Source organism: Triturus cristatus, chromosome 1_1 (genome assembly GCF_964204655.1).
Source record: "Triturus cristatus chromosome 1_1, aTriCri1.1, whole genome shotgun sequence".
Lineage (NCBI taxonomy): Eukaryota > Metazoa > Chordata > Amphibia > Caudata > Salamandridae > Triturus > Triturus cristatus.
The window spans coordinates 1,223,065,070-1,223,085,311 of record NC_140579.1 but is presented as its reverse complement, the minus strand read 5'-3'; the positions used below and the strand labels follow the sequence as shown (position 1 = coordinate 1,223,085,311).

The 20,242-nt window shown below is 49.8% G+C and overlaps 1 protein-coding gene across 3 annotated transcripts in view; it reads left to right on the top strand.

Moving 5' to 3' along the window:
- LOC146871862 (G protein-coupled receptor 61-like) overlaps positions 1-20,242 on the top strand; it is a 178,033-nt gene that overhangs the window by 35,560 nt on the left and 122,231 nt on the right. The window contains exon 1 of one of the 3 annotated variants that reach the window (XM_085652038.1): positions 5,830-7,590. The exons of the other annotated variants lie outside the window; for them this stretch is intronic. The gene's annotated coding sequence lies outside the window, so the exon portion shown is untranslated. Of the gene's footprint in view, positions 1-5,829; positions 7,591-20,242 lie in introns of those variants that run through there. 3 annotated transcript variants of the gene reach the window in all.

Here is a 20,242-nt window from a genome sequence, read left to right as displayed (position 1 = left end):
TAACGAGTTGAATAAACACAACTCTACGTGCATGCTGTGTAGAATAACACGCAAGTGAATTTGCCTATATACGAGTTTTGTTCGTACCTTAATGGCGATATTCGGCTGAGAAACTGTTGGAAAAATAAATAATGATGCCGCGTGTGAGTTTACAAGCAAAATATAGCGTGCATATCATTCAGATTTGTACGCACAAGGACATTGCCATTAGATTTTAGAACTGGTGTCTTACCTTCGTGGATACGATGGTAGACTGCATGTAAAAAAGAGAGAGAAAAGAGAAGATCGAATATAATGAGTACGTAAGCGGGGACGTTAACACGCTGCAACAATAGTCTAAAGGTTCCGAAAATGCATCGTGGAAGTCTCACCTGAGAATGTTTCATGAAAGGAATAACAAACGTCTCGGGATTGCCAGTGAACACGTTGAGAACGCCTGGGTGACAAGCATTTATATAGGTGGAGTTTAATCAGAGACTAACACCGGAAGACGCCGGTACTGACAACGGACTCGATGTGCTCAGGTGAAATCTGAGAGGCGGATGTTCTATACGTTTGTGCGGGGGCCATGTTGGAACGGAGACATAACGTGGTGAAAGAAACAACAATGTGGGAGAAGTCGTGAGAAACGCAGAATATCAAAACTAAAATCAGTCGGCAAAGTAATGCAAGATACAAATGGAGAAGTCCATTAAGGTGGAAAGAGGCGCGTGAAGTATATATGCAATGTTTTCCTCAAAACCGAAGGGGTAGATCTTACGGACTCATGATCTCATGACACAAATCTAAACAAGGGAATAATCTACGATGGAGATTACACGCGGGTAATGAGGTGCGCATCGAACTGCGTTTTAGGAAAATATGATCAATGTCTACAGCTACTACGTGGTGTTTGAAATGTTCTGTGGGGTAATCTGACACAAAATCAAAGATTATGGTTACAAAGTTTAAAAACGGATATAGTGAATAAAATGTTCAATCTTAGGGAATGTTAATTGGTGCAAGGGATGTTTTTGCAGTCAAAGAAAACATGACATATCCATCCGGTCGTTAAGACCGGTCGGGGCCAGAGTGTGCAGATTTTTAATCCAGAAGACTTCCCTTTGGAGAAGTCTAAGGTGGTTATTGGTGCCTTGTTGTAGCTCCACATGTTCAATGATCTGGAATCTTAATTGAGATATGGAGTGATTAGCTTCAAGCCAGTGGGTTGCCAGAGGAGAGTTTTTGCTTTGAGTTCTAATGCGACTTTTGTGTTCCGTTAGACGTATTTTCATTTTGCGTTCAGTTTTTCCAATATATAACTTGCCACAGGGGCATTTGATCCCGTAAATGATGTTGGAAGTATTGCAATCACTTGTGTGTCGTAGTACAATGTCCTTACCAGTAGTGGGATGTTTTAGAACGTTACCTGTAATGATGTTATTGCAGTGTTGGCAGTTGTGGCATTTCATGGTACCTTTCTGAATTCGAGCAGGTTGAGATTGAGGCTTAGTGGATGATAGTATTTCACGGAGGTTTTGACCTCTAGTGTATGCATGCATAGGTGGTTCACTGAAGATGTTGTTAAATTCAGCTTCATTTGCTAATAGTTCCCAACGCTTATTAATGATCTTCTTAATGGTTGTGGAGCAGGTAGAGTATCTGGATATAAAGACCAACTTCTTTTTGTTGTCACGATTTGATGGTGTCAGTAAGTCTTCCCGTGTTTTGGTAAATGCTCGTTGTGCACAAGAGTCAATGATGGTTGAAGGATACCCACGCTCATGGTATTTTACTTTTTGTTCATCAATCTTCATCATGCTATCGCCCGTGTTAGAGCAGATCCGTTTAATACGGATGAACTGTGAGTAAGGTAAGTTGTGAATGAGGTTGCTGGGATGAAAACTTGAGAAATGTAGGGCATTGTTGCGGTCAGTGGGTTTAGTGTAGATCGTAGTTGTGAGCCCTGGACCATCAAGGTTTTTGTTGATAGTAACATCAAGAAATTGGATGGTTTGAGTTTCAATCCTGTACGTGAATTGTATCCTCGGATTATGAGAATTCAAAGTCAATATCATGTCTTCCAAGCGTTGTTGGGAATTAGTCCATACCAAAAAGATGTCATCAATGTATCGGTTGTAGGTGTAAATATTTGTCCAGCATTGTGGTGTATCCATGATGTGTTCTTGTTCAAACATTGCCATGAAAATATTAGCATAGGAAGGAGCTCCTGGAAAGCCCATAGAAGTTCCCGACAGTTGGGCATAAAATTGATCATTCCATTTGAAATAACTGTGGTGAAGACAAAAGTGTAATAGTTGCAAGATGAACACCTTCTCTGTGGTAATGTCTTCACGTTGGAGTAAGGCCCATTCTACTGCCTCCAAACCCAAAGAGTGGGGGATAGAGGTGTAGAGAGCCACCACATCAATGGTACACAGTAGCCAAGTAGGTTGAATGTTGAGTTGAATTTGCTGTAGTTTTTTAAGAAACTCTGTCGTGTCCTTGGTGTATGACCACCAGTTTTGTACAAATCTCTGTAAATGATAGTCCAAGTATTTACCTACGGCATCAAAAATAGAACCGCATCCAGAGACGATGGGTCTGAAGGGAGGCTGATGTAGATTTTTGTGTATCTTCGGTAACATGTAAAGATGTGGTCTACGGGGATTTGGTGTGGTAAGGTACTGTTTTGTGTGTTCATCGATCCATCCAAGATCGTAGGCTTTTTGCAATATTCCTTGCAAGATGATTTCCAGTTGAGATGTAGGGTCAGTTTGTAGGAGTAAGTATGTGGATTCATCATTCACGTGAATGTTAACCTGTGTTGAGTAAAATTCAGTATCCATAATGACTATTGCTCCCCCTTTGTCCGCGGGCTGAATGATGATGTCTGGATTTTTAGCAAGAGTTCTCAACGTGATCCTTTCATTGTTAGTTAAGTTCCAGTGTGTTTTGGGACGTAATCTTAGGTTATTGATGTCTTTCTTAATGAGAATCTCGAAAGTATCCAACATCTTGTGTGACACAGGCGCTTGAAACGTGCTTCGTGGTTTGAATTGCGTGACCTGGTCGGTAGATGGAATTAAGTCAGAGATTACTACATTCGAGAAGTAGTGGCGTAGACGTAGTGTTCGCATGAATTTGTATAATGCGACGTCAATGTCCAGTTGGTTAGCATGCGAGGTAGGAACAAAGGACAAGCCTTTGTTTAGGACAGCTTTTTGGTGAGGTGTGATGTTGACAGAAGAGATGTTTATAATCAGGGAATGTTCTTCCCGCTGCGTAGCGATTTGCCTCCCCTTTCCTCGCCTGATCTTATGGCTGCGCTTTGAGTTTCTGGTTGTAATACTGGCGGTGTTCCCTGGTCCGGGACCTGGGACAAAAAAGACACAGTGTTGGTTCTAACTGCTTGTTCCGTAGTGTCCTTGGTTGAAGGTGCTAAGTTAGATGAGGTCGCGGACTGTACAGGTACTCTGGACGTAGAGATGTCTTTGTCAGAGACCAGGCTTTCCTCGGATGAATGGGTTGTTTGCTTGCGAGGTTCAAATCTCTTTCGTGCGTATATTTCGGCCCAGGTGTAAACCTCATTTAACTTGTAGTCAATGGTGTCTCTTTTGTACTTCCTGAGTTTGCCTTCTTGTAGTTCTCGGCTGTATTTGTCTAATTTGATGTTGAGTCCTTCTAGATTTATTTTCCAGGTGTCTTGTTCTAACCTGTTTTGGAGTTCATTTTTCAATGTATAGATTTCTTGTTCCAGGTCTTTTATGGTTTTAGAAAGTTCCTCAATGATTAGCAAGATTAAATCCAAAGAGCACTTATTCAGGATTGAGAACCATTTGTCCATGAAAGTGGGATTTAGATGAAAACGGAATAGCATTGGTCTGATGGAGAGCCTTAATCCTCTGGGAATCCGTTTGGCCTTATGATATTGTACGAGCGTGGAAGCGTGAAGTTGTTGGTTTAACTGACGTCTGGTTAGATATTCGAGTTGTTTGAGTTGTTGCGAGATCGAGCCACTGTGTGTGTCCATGTTTCTTACTTCCTGTATTAAAGAATAAATTTCCGATGCTTGATCTGTAGTGTAGACCAACGTAGTGGCTCTGTTTTCTGTGATGTTCGTGATTGAGTCGAACGACATTTTCAGATTAAATTGGGTGCTTTCTCCTCGATGGACAAATAGGTCTGGTGAAACAGTTTTTGTGTGGGGAGAGCACTCCTTAGTTGTGAACAGATAAACGGTAATTATCAATCGTAAGATCTTACGATTGATAATTACCGTTTATCTGTTCACAACTAAGGAGTGCTCTCCCCACACAAAAACGAGTTCAGTACACTGCCAGGGCGCGCTTTAGGTGAGGGTCTCACAACAGCCCAGGACCCTGCGGTGTGGCGGACACTACAGTGGGGCCCATTGCCAGGGCACTAGGGTTAGGGGTCACATTGTCCAAAACACTGCTGATGGTAACGGGTTCAAACAGCCAGGTCACTGACGGGGTGTGCCTCTTCCGATGGGGGATTCGCATTGGTCACCGTTTCAGGCCAGTGCTGGGAAGGGGCACAGGGTCAGGACAGAGAGATTACATACTGCCCGATACACTTATTATGGTTCACACTGCCGGGGGGAGTTGTTTGGGTTCACAGTGACAGGAACTGCTTGTGTGCTGTGGGGTCAACGCAAGAAGGCGCACTGCCCAGAGCACTGCTTAACGGTAGTATTCCCTATGGGGCTTATTTACAAGCCTGTTATGCCGCCTGTGCGTCACTTTTTATATGGGGAAAAAGTGACGCACTGGCTGGGCAAGGAGCTTGTAAATATGCTCCTATGCAGGGCTTCAAGTGGGATGAAAAAACTGGGGAGTCTCTCAAAGGGGCGTGGCCAATGTAATTAAGGGCGTGGCTTAAAACGCATAAGCAAAAAATATGTGTTTAGCATAGTGTGCTGCCCAAATTGTATTTTACTGTTTGTCATTGCATCCAGATATATGATACAACAAGTAGCATCATACCTACAACATGTCAGCACTATTGGCTTTGTCAATGGTTGTTAGTTTCATAAGATAAATAAGCAGCAACTATGACGTGTATATAATAATGGAAAAGCTTCCACTTAAAGTCCTGGTGACACCGCGACGATGTTGCTGCTCCTGAGTTTCAAAAAGAGAATGGAAATCCAGAGAGAGAATGACTCCCTTTAAAGGATTTCCCTTCCCCTACAAGACTCACCAGGCATGACGTCATGCCGTAACCTCCACTAGTGAGAAGTGAGCAGTGTGAGCAGGCGCACATCCATGTGCCTGCTGTCACTGCAGTCCGGAAAAAAACGGACCGCCTGTGCCAGGGCACAAAACAGAGCCCTATAGAGACCCGTTTCGAGGCCCCCTTTAAAAAACTGCCGGTGCTCAGCACCGGTCATGAAGTTCTGAAAATCATCCTCATTGCATGAGGTAAGATGACCACGATGCACCTAGGTGTGTCTTATTCTGTGCTGTATTCTGGGCGTGCTTCCCTTGTGCACTGGGGTGCCTCGGCACATTGTCGGGACCTGGAGCCCACCTGGACCCCCTGAGAGCTGGCCCTTCTACACCTTGTACACCTTTTACACCTTGCAAGCTGTACACCAACATCCCCTCTCAACTAATTGTCTTACTGGGTACTACTGCTGCCACTACGCAGAGGAGGGTGCTGTGCATAGTTAATTGCTTTGATAGGAATGGCAGTGAGATCAAAAGACTGAAGCCAGGATACGGGCTTTAGGACCCAGCAGTGCACCTGCTTTCTCAGCTCCTGCCTTCTCGCTCCATCACTGCAGTGGCTCAGTGCATCCTACCCTGGAGGAGCCTTTCAATATCCACGAGCGGAATCCATGGTCCAGCCAGCATACCACCATCCTAGCAACCGGGCAGCCCAGCATCAGCGAGCGCCACCTGTCAAGCATCCAGGTAACCTGGAAAGCCTCCATCCTGGAATCCCTGCATCCCGGGCACCGCGCATCCAAGCATCTGCGAGTGGTACCCACGGCCCAGCATCCGGATCCAGGAGCGCTACCCGAGGTCTAGCAATCATCCACGCAGACCTGTTTCCCGAAAATAGGGCACCCCACAATTGGCGAGTGAAATCCCGGAACTGCCCAAACAGCATCCCTACCAGCGTGCATTCCGAGATCCATTCATCCCAGCATCGGGAGGGCTATCCGGGGTCGAGGAGCTACATCGAAGGAAACAATCATCCCGGCAACAACCACCCCGACATCCTCGTCTTCCTGTGGTACCAAGAAGCCATCATCCGCATCCTGGACCGGTACACAGCTAGCATCACAGCGTCCATGTAAGCGTGTTTCTCGGGAACCATTTATTCCCATGTCAGGCGACAGAACCCATGACCTAGTCAGCATACCGGTAACCGTGCATCTTGGCAACCATGCATCCTGACAACCGTCTATCTCCGCATTAACATCTGCGAGTGCTAAGGAGGCAAAGTATTCACCTAAGCATCCTGGAAGTCCACTATTTAATTGACCTTCTCTAAATTTGCATCCGAGATCTCTTGTTATAATACACCCAGTATCTAAGCAGCAAGCATCTAAGGAACCCTGCACCTACTTTCGTAACAAACTGCATCCTAATCGTTTTCCCAACATCAACACCTGCTAATTTTGCCCAACATCCGCATCTGGGAGTGGTACCCAAGAACCGGCATGATCTAAGCACCATGGCATCCCAGTATCCATGACCGTGAGCGGTTTCTACGGCCTAGCAAACACCCCAAGCTTCCTAGCAGACCAAATTTTTAGTATCCGACATCTGCAGGGCCCAGCAGAGAAACCCCACCCAGAGCCAGCAAACGAACAAACACATAAGTGTCCTTTTAACTCCATGCGTGGCGAGTATCCAGAGCCCAATACGCGTCTACGTATTCAATCTACCTCGCATCTGCATATGTGAGCTTTTCACGGACCCAAGGGCACTAGTAGATCTGGCAACCGCGCATCAGTATCCGCGGACGGTACCCGGGAATCGTTATCCGCGTTCAGGAGTGATACAAGCGTCCCACAGGCCAGAAGCTGCAGCCATACACCGGCCCTAGGGAGCAGCAGGCATTCCAGCAACCCAGCATTTCAGAGCTGTACCTAGGGCCAAGCAGATATCCCGGCAACGCAGCATCAGCACCCGTGACCCGAGGCAGGGCCTAGAACACACGCGTCTGCCCACTCCAGCATCCACCTATTTCAGACGCCGAAAGTTCTCAGCATCCGCGAGTGTTACCCAAAGCCCAGCCAGCAAGTTAAAGTGGCAACTTGATCTTAAGGGGGCATCATAACTTCCAGGTACAACAGCTACGTCTGCATCCCAGCAACCTAGCATGCGGGAGTGGTACTCAGTGCCCAGGGAGCGTCCGCATGTGCAACCCAGGCCCAGCAAGGGTACCCCGAGTACGGAGCAGGACCGGAGACCAGCAAGCATCCGCGAGAAGTGTACTGGGCCCTGCATACATTTGGTGAACCGTACTCAGGGCCGAGTCATCTGCAAGAGATGCCAGGAGCCCTGCGAGGACCCAGGGACCCGGACACATGACCAATGAGCATCCATGCTGCGGTACTGCAGAGCGGCGGTAAGTGGAAGCCGGGGTGCGACTGGAGCCTGGCTCCACGGGGTGGGGGCACCCGAGAGAGAGAAGAGAGCCAGAGAGGTGTGCGGCAGAATGGGGCCAGGAGAAAGGGTGGCCGTGCGGTGATGGGTATCCATGCTCTACCCGTGGAGGGAATTGGCTGTTAGTGAGCAGGACACCGGGACTGGTGAAGGGTACTGGCTATTAGTGAGCAGGACACGGGGACTGAGGGAGGGGACCGGCTCTTAGTGAACAGAGCACCGGGACTAGTAAAGGGTACTGGCTATTAGTGAGCAGGACACAGGGAACTAGTGTGTGGTGTCGGGCCTCAGGCCCACATGATGGCAATGACAGACACCAGGCGGTAGGGTACAGTAACTGGCCACGAGCACGTGCACCCATGCCCTTTTATTGGCGGGGCCACGTCACTCGTGACACCTGTGATGTATGGGTGTGGGGGTGCAAGTGTGTCCAGCCGTCAAGGGAGTGGAGAGGTGTGGTGTAGTGGCCAGGGCAGCTGACTTCGGAGCAGAGGGTTCACGGTTCGATCTCCGGCGGCAGCTCAGCTCAGCACCGTTTGACTCTGAGCAATAGCTCACTTAATTTCCACAACAGCCCCCAGCGCCTTGAGACCCGTAAGGGTGAGTAGCTGCGCTATATAAAAACGGACTTACATTTTTTTTACTTACAATTAGTGGCTGGGAGTACAGCTTCCGGCGGAGAACTAGAACGTGTCCCGCAGGACACTACATTCCTCCCCAACTTTATTGAAGAACAAACAAGGACAAACAAACAATTAACTAAACACCACAGGGTCCATCAGTCTTCTGAGACAGGTGGCAGGAAGACGTCAGACGTGGGCCGATGACTCTGCCTGCAGCAGGACCTTCTCGGCTGGCACTCGTAGTTTAACCTGAAGGGTTCAGGACGCGACCGCTGGCTTGGAGATGTCCGCTGCATAGCGTCAGTTCACTTGTGATGACATGTCTTGCATGGCTTCCCTTTTGTTGACGTCGGTGATGGTCTGTGGTGAATTCAAACGGTTCTTTCAATGGGATGCGTCATGAGCATGGATGGAGTTCATGGTGACGGTTTGTGGAGGTGTTGCCTGATCACTTGTCTCTGTGGACACTTTTGGCTGCAACCGATGACCCGTCGGTGGGGCAAAGTCTCGTTTCACTCTCCCACCTGGAGAGGCCCGTTGCCGGGGTTGCTGCAGGACTGCAGGAAGGCTACGCTGGGGCCGCCTGTGTGCCAACTGGGGGCAGCTGCAGGACCACTGAGGAGCCGTTACTTGGTCGCACGCACAACCCTCTAGGGTGGGGATGTCTTGGCCGATGCTTGCTCTCGCTACCGCGGTTCAGGGGTGTGCCCGGTTCACAGGTAGCCTCTGATCTGTTTTCTCGGTTGGTGTGGCAACAGCGTGGGACTCCAGTCCATCCATACTCTGAGAGTGGTGTTTGACGCATGTGCTGATGGCTGGCGTGATGGCAGTTGCCAGCCATGGGGTGACTCGGGATGACAGGTGGTGGTGACATGCTGGGAGAATTGGATGTCAGGAGGGACTTGGCAGCCCTGTGCCTCCGCCTTGCTGAGGTTGAATTTCAGTGGTGGCGTGACACGTAGAGTGTGTGGATCCTCTCTTGCCTGGCTTGGGGCCACTGCTGACTCCGTCTTGAGGCGGTGTGAGGAAAGACACTCGGTGCTGATCTTCACCCATGGCATCTGTAGTCAGTAGCAGGGATGCCGTTTGACTTAGACTGCTGACACTCTGGAGTGGACGGTCGCCTGGTGAAGCGTTGGGATGATACACGGTTTGCGCTTGCTGCGGCTTGTGTTCAGTTTTCCCGTGAGGCTCTATCCAGGGACGCCGGTTGATGCTCACCTGGAGAAGCTTTGGGATGATACACGGTTTGCGCTTGCTGCGGCATATGTTCGGTTCTCCCGTGAGGCTGTATCCAGGGACGCCGATTGACGCTCACCTGGGGAAGCGTTGGGATGAGACTCGGTTTGCGCTTGCTGCGGCTTACTCTTGGTTCTCCCTTGGTGCTGTATCCAGGGCCGTCGGTCCGCCTTGGTGGCTGTCTGGTGTGTCAGGGTGTGCTCTTGACTTGCTGTACGAGTCCTCGGTCTTCTCCCTTTGTCAGTCTGTTCGGCCCACCTGTATTCATCCGGTTTCGGGGTGACAGGGTGTCACTCTCTTCTTTCTTAGAGGGTATTGCGTTTGGACCTCGAGGCGGCGCCAGCTTCTACCTTCGTTTAGGCGTGCTTGTCCGGACTGGTCCATTGGTGTGACGTGCTTCTTGCTTGCTGGGCGACGTGACGTCCGGGCACTTGTCGCCTGTTGTCAGAGCGCCTGCCGCTGTGGCGGCCTGCCGCATGGAGTGTGCGACTCCTCTCTTGCCTTACGCGGGTCATTGTCGACTCCATCCTGAGGCAGTGCGAGGGAGGACACTCTGTGTTGTCTTCGTCCCACTGCGGGGCTTCGCTGATGCAGTAGGGATGTAGCTGCTCTCCATGCTGCATTCAGCTGTGCTTCTCTCTGGAGATGTCTTTATCTCTCAGGCGCCTGCCCGTGCTCGCACCTCGGACTTAGTGCGCTCCGTCGTCTTCTTGGGCGTCCTCTTGGGGCAATTGGTGTGCCTGTGTTGTAGCTTGCGGTTGTGTTTGTTCACCAGTAGGAGTGAGTGATGCGATGTCCTCTCTGGCGGTGGCGTGGGGCAGCCACTTGTGGTGCGCGCTCTGCACCAGTCTTACTTGTGATGTTGGTGTGGGTAGGTAGCTTGTGACCTTGCTGTCTGTTCGACTTGCTGCTTTTGGGGCCTTGCAGACTGACTGGTGCATCTTGACAGTGTTCAGGGGTTTCCGAGTTTCGCTGGTGGCGAATGAACCGATGCCCTGCTGGGAGGGAAGGTTTCTCTTGGCTTGGTCCTGGCTGCTGTGTCCGTCCCGCTTTCTTGCAGTGGTGGCCGTTCGCCACTCGGGCATGTGACGCAGTTTCTTTGCTGGCGGTGGCGTTGGTCATCCATTAATAGTTGCATGCTCTGAGCCCACTCCTTTTGGTGCTTCAGGGGGGGGCTTGCTGCCTTCTTAGGCCTTGCTGTTGCTGTGATGATTTACAGCCACTGAGGGTGTGTGGTGTAATCAGCGTCAGTTCTGACAGTGTCTCTCACAGCCTTCCTCTCCATTTCTTGTGGAAACTTTTCATGCCACCACTCTCCCTTTTGTGATTCCATGCGGGGAATTAGAGTGTGGTCTCAGTTCAGGTTTGCTTGCGGTGGCAGTAGATGGCTGCTAGGGGATTGCGTGTGCAGTGTGCACAGTATTCTTTGTGTCTCGCTATCTAGCAGGAGTTCTTTGCTGTGGTGCACAATTCCTCTCCTCTTCAGGACGTAAGACCACTTGGCCAGGGTACTTGCTGTTGCTGCTTGGGAGCAGTGGGCACTGGTTGTGATGGTGTGGGGTTTGAACCATGCAATAGCAGGTTATGCATGGCATGAGTTTCTCCCTTGTTGGGGCTCTTTACTTGCAGATTCCCATCATTATCTGCTTTACTTCCACAGTTGGCCAGTAGGTGGCATTGCAGTCACTCTTCTCTCTGCCCTGCCTCTCTCACCTGCTGATTACAGCTGCAGCAGGCAGTCCCTATGGAATCTAGTGTGCACTGCAGCGCGCTTCTTGCTGGGCCATTGTACCGCCTGGATAAGTGTATGCGGGAGGCACTGCAGGCTATTTCTTGGTGCTTGGGGCTAAGCCGGCATGAATTTTAAAAGTGTAATTTTCCGCTGGGGCCCCCCTTGCTTTCCATCACTTTACGGACCCTGGTGTGTTGCATTGAACACCTTTTTATTTTCGGCTGGTGCGGTACCTCTGACAGGCCACTAGGTGGCTCTGCAGGCAATCACAGAGAGGCCAGGCAGCTCTTTCCAACTGTTGCGGGCCTCGCTTGTCTTAGTCGGGCGCTCCGGGAGGCCCCAACAACTCTACTCCTGCCATGAGCCCCAGGGTGCACTTGAGATGCAGGTGTTCCTGCACGCTGGTGCCCGTGCTGAGCTCTTCTCTTTGACGGATGGCAGCAGGCCGGGCAGTGAGGATCGGGCCATGGGTGAGAAGTCCGGCTCGGTCAGGCCATTGCACACGAGTCAGACAGGTAGGTGAGACAGGGCCTTTCTCTCGCTGCAGGGCTGACCAGGGTTGCTCCAGCTGGTTTCTTCGGCTTGATTCTAGGGTGACTGGTCCGCTGCGGGACGATAAGTGCCTTTTATTGCTGCTGGCTGGCGTCGCACGGTAGCGTGGGCATTGCGGGCTATCTTCTTATGCGGGGCGGGTCTATGCCTAGCTGTACCCAAGCCCCGTCGTGTCTCCCGCATACCAATTTCAGGGTGCTGCTAGTGTAGACGCGGGCTCCTGTGCCCTGCAGAAGACGGTGAGGGGCTCTCTGCGCAGAGCTGGAGCAGCGGTCCACGGGGCACCGGTGCAGTGAGGCAGCTCATCAGTCCCCTCCTTGGCACTCTTCTAGCAGCCACACCAGACCGATCAGCGCTGCATTAACGTAAGGGGCTATGTCTGCCTTGCTAGCACTGTGGTCTCACTTACTTGCCGGTCGGGCATCCTCCCACTGTGCCGACAGCTTGTGTGCAGACTTTTGGCAACGCGGAGCTGGCCACATTGCTTCCCCCATTTAACAGGTCCCTCTCAATAGGGCCGATCGGTGCGGCGGTCATCAGCAGGACCCTCTAGCTTTGACCCGTGGGGCACACAGGGTGGCCGTTGTGCTGGCAGGAAACGCCGGGGGGGCTGCCTTCTGCTCAGGCTCTTCTCCCTCACTAGAAACTTGTGGTGTCTTTCAGCGAGCATGCAGGGTCAATCCCGCCTCGTCGCCAATGTGGTGTCAGGCCTCAGGCCCACATGATGGCAATGACAGACACCAGGCGGTAGGGTACAGTAACTGGCCAAGAGCACGTGCACACGGGCCCTTTTATTGGCGTGGCCACGTCACTCGTGACACCCGTGATGTATGGGTGTGGGGGTGCAAGTGTGTCCAGCCCTCGAGGGAGTGGCTTGGAGTACAGCTTCCTGCGGAGCACTAGAACGTGTCCCGCAGGACACTACATAGTGGAGGGTCCTGATTCTTAGTGAGAAGGTACTGGCTCTTGGTGCACAGGACACGGGGACTCGTGAACAGTACTGGCTTTTAGTGAACAGGGCACGGTGACGGCAACTACTGTCTCTCAGTGAGCAGGGCACAGGAAATGGTAGAGAGTACTGGATCTTAGTGAACAGGACACAGGGACCGATAGAAGGTACTGGCTCGTAGTGAGCAGGACACGGGGACTGGTGGAGGGTTCGGCTCTCAGTGAGCAGGGCACAAGGACTGGTGGAGGGTACTGCTCTCAGTGAGCATGGCACGGGGACTGGTGGAGGGTACTGGCTGTTAGTGAGCAGGACACGGGGACTGGTGGAGGGTACGGCCTCTTCGTGAGCCGGACATGCAAAGTGGTAGAGGGTACTGGCTATTAGTGAGCAGGACACCGGGGCTAGTGAAGGGTACTCCTTAGTGAGCAGGAAACAGGGAATGGTGGGTGTGGGGGGTGGGGTATTTGCCCCAGATTACGAGGGCACAGGTAATTAATTGTTCCTGGATCCTGCAACAGGTGAGGTGTTAGATGTCCTGCGAATCCTCAGACACGGGGACTAGCGCGGGGTCCCTGGTGTCAGCAGGGCACAGGAGGGTGGGTGGAGGGCGCTAGGCCACAGGTTATCTCATCGCAGGATCTGCAGAGCATCACTGAGCCCAGTCACTGGGACGCACGACCTGCAGAGCGTCATTAGTCCTGGGTTCAGGGCTGCGGCTGAAAGAGGGTCTCTGTCCCCGGATTATCAGGCTGCAGTAGTTGTACATAAGCACTGCTGGAGGGTCATTAGTTCAGGTTATTAGAGTGTCACTACCCTGAACCAGTTAGAATGCACGTTGTGGTTGTGATTAGAATGACATGAGAGGGGAGCATCATTGACTCTAGGTCAGAGTCTGGTGGAAGGTGATTGGCTTTGGGCACGCACGAGGTAGGGGTTGCTGGAAGGTCATTTGTCCTAGTAGAGGACACAGAAATGGTGGAGGGGGATTGGCCGTGGCTATAAGGTCACAGGGTCCAGGGATGGATGACTAAGCCTGGGATATCAGAGCACAGGGGACGATGAGGGGTCCTTTGCCGCAGTTTCGCCAGGCAGGTTCTGCAGAAGATCTTGAGTCATAGATTATCAGGACGCAAGGCCTGCTGGGTCGGAACCGACATCAGAGGCTCTGGTTCCTAGAGGGTTGGAGCAGGTGTTGCCCCGTTGGTGGTGGGATAGGAGGAACTGAGTTAGGGTGATGGCTCGGGGTTCTCAGGACACATGGGGCGAAGAAGGGTCTCTGCTGCTGGTTTACTAGGACATTGTCTGATGTAATCAGTCTTGGCTAGGAGGACATACAGGAAGGCGGTGCAGCACTGATCTTGTGCTGTGCACAGAGGGACTGGTGCTCACTATACCCGAGCATCAGGATGCAAGGCCCTGCTGAAGCATTAATAGCCATAGTCATTAGCACACTGAGAGCGGTGGACCGTCCTTTATCCCAGGTATTAGGACACAGGGTTGTGGAAGGATCATCCTGGACGAAAGTGTGGAAGTTGATTGGCCGTGCTGGCCAGAGCCCTGGTGGACGGCCGTGCATCTGGGGTATGAAGAGGCTGGTGAAGGACCCCTGTCCTTGGGGACCATAAAGCCAAGCCCCAGTGAAGGCCAATGGTCTCTAATAGTAGAACACACGAGCTGGACAGTGTTGGTGGAGAGGTCATGGCCGTGGTGCTACATGGAAGGGGCGGTATATCAGGGCCCAGGTTTGGTGCAAGGTGATTGGACTGGGTTATCAGCACACAGGCTTGGCAGGTGTTATTGGCCTGCATCTGTAGAACAAAGGAGCTGCTGCTGGAGGCCCACTGGTGTCAGACTGTCAGGACACACAGGATGGCGGTGTTTATCAAAACCAGAGGGATGTCGACAGGTATTTGCTCAGAATTTTCAAGACAAAGGGGCTGTGAGAGGGCCAAATGGGCTACAGATATTAAGGAGGAGGATAGATGGAGCACACGGCTGGGGCTTTCTGGGCACTGATGTCATTTGGTATGCTATGGAAGAAGATGCTGGAGTGTCCTTTCTCTTGTGCTGTCAGGATGGAAGGGCAATGTCTGACTTTAGCTCACAGAATGCGGGGGCTTGAGGAGAGACATATGTGCAATCATGCCACTGAGACGCGAGAGTCACTGCACTAGAGTACCAGGACACAAGGGCTTGCTGGGTGGTCATGCGCAGGTCTAATTAGAGGTCACTGGTTTTGGGGTTCTGGCTACAGATGCAGGCTGATGGCCATTGTCAGTGAATTGCAAGGGATGTGGGCTGGTGGAGGGTCATCAACCCTGGAATGACACATGGACAGAGAAACATTGACCAAGGTAATCAGGACAGAGGGCCAGTAGAGGGTCATTGTCCCTGTGGTTTCATAACTGGATCTGGTAGAGACTCACTGTCCCTGGGCCCTCAGGGTGCAGGGATTGGTGGAGTGCCCCTGGCCCAGAGCTACCAGGGCACATGGGCATAAGAAGGTCTATTCCCTGGATTCAGCCCAAAAGACTGGTGGAGGCTCATTAATCATGATATTCAAGATAATGGGTGAAAGGCAGTTGAATCTGAGTTATCAGGGCAGAGAGGTTACTCGAGGGAGCCTGTCCCTTTGTTGCCAACAAGGGCTGATGAAAGATTAATGACCATATTGCAAAAACCTATTGGTACTAAATGATAAGAAAGCTTTTGAAGAGTTACTAGCACATATTATTAGGACACTGGGGTTGTTGGAGACACAATGGCAAAGGTTATCAGTACACAGAGGTTGGTGGAGAGTAATTGGCTGTAAGTTATTATGACACAGAGGTCAGGGAAAAGATTCTTGCCCCAGGATTAACAGGGCACAACTGGTGGAGGGTCAGTGGGATCGGTCGTGTCAAGTTGCACGGGCTATCTGAGTGTCATCATCACAGGTTTGGTGGATATGGGATCTGATGGAGATGGATTTACCATGGATATCACAACTCAGGACTTGGGGAGGGTCACTGACTATGGGTTATCAGGATGTAGGGGGGTGTTTGAGGGTCACTGGATCTCACTGTGAGGAGGAAAGTGCTGTAGAAAGTTGTAATCAGGGCACATGGCTGCTGGAGAGTCGTCCGTTCTGGTTATTTGGACACACAGATGGTGGAGCATCACTGATGCTCCGGTATGAAGGCAGTGTTTGACAAAGGTAACTGTTCCTGGGTCACATAGATCCAGGAGTTTATAAAGATTCATGCTGGAAGTTTTTGTGTGCTAGTTTATCAGGACATGTGGGATAGTAGAGGCTCATCTGCTAGCGGGTTTCATGGCACAAGCTGGCGGACAGCCTTTGCCCCTCTAGCTTCGAGTAGGAAAGGGCTGCAGAATGTTGGCTATCCATAGACATGGGCTGTTAAAGAGTCAATGGTTCCAGACCCAGAACATGGAGCTGGTGGAGAGTCATTGGCCACGAGGTATCATGAAAGAGGTTTGAGGAAGATCATTTTTCTTCCTGGGTTACCAAGACAGGGGGGCTGGCAGAGATTCATCCCCTATAGACTATTAGGTGAGTACAGCGGGTGAATCTGACCTGCTATTGGTTGTCCTGACATAGTTAATGAAAGACTATTGCCTTATATAAGTTATCAGGTATAAGGGCCAGTGGAAGACATATGCCTAGGTTATCATACCACAGCAGACAGTGGAGGGGATTGCTTCTTTTCACCATGACAGACACAGACAGTGAATGAGGGTGATCTATTTCATTTATCACGAAGCGGAGAATGTATCATGGCCTTTGCTTGGTCATGGCTATCAGACCAGATTGGTCGGGAAAGGTGATAGGCCTCACTTATTAAGGCAGACAGAATGCTGAGTGGTCATTTGCAACTGATGATCAGGATACAGATACTGGTTAAAGGTAGGATACCCTGGTTTTCTTGAAGATGAGGCACATGAATGGTCATTGGCCACAGTTTCTCAGGACAACACGTTCTCAGGCCACAAAGACTGCTTAAGGGCGACCTTGACACCGAGGCCGATGCAGGGTAATAGGCTTCAGCCATGAGGATAAAGTGACTGCTGTAGGGCTGGAGCCTGGTGATTATCAGGACACAAAGGCTGGTGCATAGTAAACATACTATGGGTTATCAATGTGCAGGGATGTCTGGCAAATCAGTGGTCCAAACTATCAGAACAAAAGGGCTGCTGTGACGTCATTTGCCCCATGCATATGAAGAGACACATGGGCTCACGGGGAAACCTTGACCAAAGCATATGCAGATGCAGACACTACTGGAGGGTCACTAATGCCATTTCTAAGGATATAGGGTCTAGAGATAGGTCATTGGCACTGGTTCAATCAAAACACGTGAACTAGTTTGGAGCTATTGATGCTTGTTTAGCAGGATAAGTAGGGTGCTTGAGGATCACATAGATCTGAATTTTTAGGAAACAGGCACTGGGAAAGTCAGTGACCAGCTTAGAAGAACATAGAGCTGTAGGAGTCCTTTCTGCTTAGGTATCTGTACACAGGGACCACCAGTGTGTCATCATCATTGACCCTGGTTGAGAGTCATTGGCCCGATTACAGGAAAACCAGCACGATAACCCCGGGGTTTATATGCTTTGGGCTATAAGGATGTAGGGATTGCTGGAGAATCATTGCTCCTGGTGGAAAACAAGACCCACTGATGCAAGGGATAACAGTGACAATGACATTGGGAACATCAGCTGATGGAAGCTATTTGGCCTGGGTAAACACAACACATTGGCCAACAGCCACACAAGGTGGTTAGGGTTACTGGCACGGAGAAAATATCAGTACCTAAGAGCTGGCAGACAGCCATTGCATGTGTCAAGTTATCACTGACCATATTCATCAGGAAGCAGTGCATGGTGGAGGGTCATTGACTTTGGGTTAGTAGGCTACATAGATAGGTGGAGCTAGTTTGACCTTGACCTGTTAAGACAAATTGTGATGGTCCAGATTCAACAATGCCCTCCTGGACATGCCATGCCCTAGGTAAGGGTAATGTCTTCCTGAAGCTGTAGTGCTTTCACATGTTTGGTAAACAATGTGTCAGGGGCTGGTGTCTAGACAATGGAAGAAGTGAGGAAGGCAGTAGATAGTGGAGGTTCAGCTGTTATGATTTTACTGGGCCTATCTGCTGCCTTCGATACTGCTACTCTCATTGGCTGTCTAAAGGAACTAGGGGTAAAGGGGGTCACGCTTTATTTTCTCTCCACTTTTCTCAGTGACAGATCACAAACAGTAGTGTTAGGGAAATTTAATTCCTCACCTTTTTCACTGCCATGCGGAATCCCTCAGGGGTCGTCTTTAAGCCCCACTATTTTTAATGTTTATGTAGCAAAATTGGCCCCTCTCATTAGAAGCTTCAACTTGGAGGTCACATCCTATGCTGATGATACTCAGTTGATAATAGCGGCAGCCAATAATGACTCTTCGGGTCCCCTTAGATGCTGTAATTGCATCAAGGCAGTCAGTGGTTGGATGAGTGGGCACTGCCTGAAGCTTAACTCAGGTAAAACCGAGATCATTGTGTTCTGTAACCCTACTCCAACCTGGCTCACCAATTGGTGGCCTGAAAATCTGCCCCAGCCTCCTTTTCCCGTCACCAAAGCCAAGAATTTAGGAGTCATTATTTATGACAACCTTAATATGAGTGCGCAAATATCAGCTATTACGTCCTCAGCTTACTATATCTTAAAAATGATAAGGAAAATTCTTCTTTTTATCCCGCATAGCAACAGGAAAACTCTAATCACTTTCCTAGTCCTTCCTAGGCTGGACTACTTCAATAGTCTCTATCTAACCATTCTAGAAAAACACATGAGTCGACTTCAGAGAGTCCAAAATGCCACGGCTAGATGGATTCTTAAGCTTCCCAAATTCCACTCCATCACGCAGGGACTTCACAAGCTTCACTGGCTTCCCATGCGCAGTCATAAAACATGTAAAGTCCTCTGCTTAGCCCACAAAGGAATGCATGATTCAGGGCCAGACTTTCTTAGTACAGCTTTTAAGAAATATAAGCACAATAGAGAAATCAGATCTGCCAAAGCCAACCTCTTAGTTGTTCCTAAATTAAAAAAGATTCAATGGGGTGGTAGAGGTATAGTCCTTAGTACGATCAAACTTTGGAATAGCCTCCCACCTCATCTCAGAGCAATCCCTTCACTAACATCTTTTAGGAAGGGGATAAAGACCTGGCTATTTAACCTCTAATCATCACTCACTTGCCCTTCAAACAGTGCCAAGTCACCTTGTGGTAATCACGTGCATTAAAAATCTCTTATCATAACATAACATGATTGGTTAACAATGTGTGAGGGGCTTGTGTCTACACGGGTGCATCTAAGTATTAGAGGAAGAAGTCAAAGGGCATAAAAGGATGGATGAGTCTTCACTAAGAAGGGAAGGTGGAGAAATGGCACATGGCTAGGCAAGCACAAAACAACACTGAAAGAAGGCTACACCGTACCCATCAGGCCATAACAGAGCTTGCAGAAGTCCAACAATAGGTACAAATATATATATATATATATATTACCTACTGGCGATAGCCAGTAGGTAGTTATAGTTAGGACCACGTTTCCATAGGAAAACCTCAACATTCTATTTTGAATAACTTTGGCGCCGGTCGACGAATCCTCGCAAATTTTTCAAAATAGGTGGGGCGCTACGCTCCGCTCCTACCCTGAAAGTCTCGGGGGGATCCGTCAAGCGGGGGCTGAGATAAAAGGGGGGTCCCAAAACGCGTTTTTCCCATGCATTTTTCCATAGGACCTTTAGAACGAGCTACAGCCCGAACGGCTGAACAGAATTACTCAAAATTTGGCAGAGAGGTAGTCCCTAGGTCAAGGAAGTGCCTTTTGTAGGTTTGGTGTAAATCTGTTCAGTAGATTCTGAGAAAATAGCCTTTAAATCAATATATATATCTGAGCCAGCTTACGGTACGCTTACCGTACGCTTACGGTAAGCGTACGGTGGCGTGCGCGAGCGCGATTCTGATTGGCTCTTAGATCTTAGTAAACATTCGAATCGGCCGAAACCAGGAAGCGGCGGCCGCCATTTTGTCTCTCGCACTGAGAGTGATTTTTAAAATATCAAGCCCAAAAACATGTAAAGGGGCTGTTTTGACAACTCCCTCCCACATAGTCATGTTGAGGGAGTCCCCAAACATCCCCCAAGTGCAAAAACGGTTTTATTTTTTTTTCGGCAATTTCGCGGGGTACGCTTACCGTACGCTTACCGTAAGCGTACGGTAAAAAAATAAAAATAAAAAAAACACTATCCACACTTACCCCACCCCCTGTGCTTTTGGTGGCCGAAGGCCACCAAAAGCACCGGGCTTATGTTAAGGGCAAAAAACACTATCCACACTTACCCCACCCCCTGTGCTTTTGGTGGCCGAAGGCCACCAAATGTACAGGGCTTATTATAAGGGAAAAAAACTTAGCATTTAAAAAACCGTACTAATTCACTGAAAAAACCATAGGTTTCACACAC